At 30.5% G+C, this 930-nt stretch overlaps 1 pseudogene; it reads left to right on the plus strand.

The window, feature by feature from the left end:
- The window catches only part of LOC103726004, a 2,123-nt pseudogene extending 1,464 nt beyond the window's left edge, over positions 1-659 (plus strand).
- Positions 660-930: the final 271 nt, after the last annotated feature.

Raw genomic sequence — 930 nt, forward strand, 5'->3', positions numbered from 1 at the left:
TGTTAATATTATTATTATTATTATTATTATTTTGCTACAGTGTATCCACAGAAATTTTCCTACTGGTAGCAATGGCATATGACTGCTATGTGGCCATATGCAACCCTTTGCTCTATCTAGTGGTGATGTCCAAAAGGCTCCGTATTTTATTAACTGCATGTCACATATAATCAGTTTTGTAAACTCTATAATTAATGTAGGGTTATTATTTAGGTTAACCTTCTGTACGTCTACTATAATAGATCATTTTCACTGTGAAATCTTGCCACTCTATGCAATTTCCTGCACTGATCCATCTCTTAATGCATTTGTGGTGTTTGTTTGTTGTTCTTCTATACAAATTAGTACTTCTGTTACTATTGTTGTCTCTTATGCCAAATTCTATTTGCTGTCATGAAAATGACATCTGCAAAAAGCAGAAGGAGAGCCTTCTTCACCTGCAGTGCCCATCTTTTCTATGTCTCTATGTTCTATGGCACTCTGTTCTTCATGTGTGTGAGCCATGGCTCTGGACCAGTGAAACAGCAGAACAAGTTGTATTCATTATTCTATATCATTATTCTATATCATCTCCTCTGCTAAATCCATTTATTTATAGTTTAATAAATAAGGAAGTTTTGGATGCTCTGAGGAAACATAAAATTATAACAATTTCCTGAAAAGTTCAAGATACTTTCTGTTTTACTTTTCTCTCTTTTCATATTACTGATAATATTTGTCTCTGTGTTTTGTGCATAGTAGAAGTTTTGTATAATGTTAAATAGATGAATAAAAATATAGACCACATGTGCTTATCTTGCTAATATCATTATTAAAATAGTTAATGAAGTTATGTAAGAGCAGATATTAGTTATTCATTGTATAAGTTTATATTCATTGTGAAAGTAATTTTATCATATTCTATTTATTAGATTAATAAATTCTTGTTTT

This window comes from Nannospalax galili, unplaced genomic scaffold (genome assembly GCF_000622305.1).
Source record: "Nannospalax galili isolate Female #2095 unplaced genomic scaffold, S.galili_v1.0 scaffold929, whole genome shotgun sequence".
NCBI lineage: Eukaryota > Metazoa > Chordata > Mammalia > Rodentia > Spalacidae > Nannospalax > Nannospalax galili.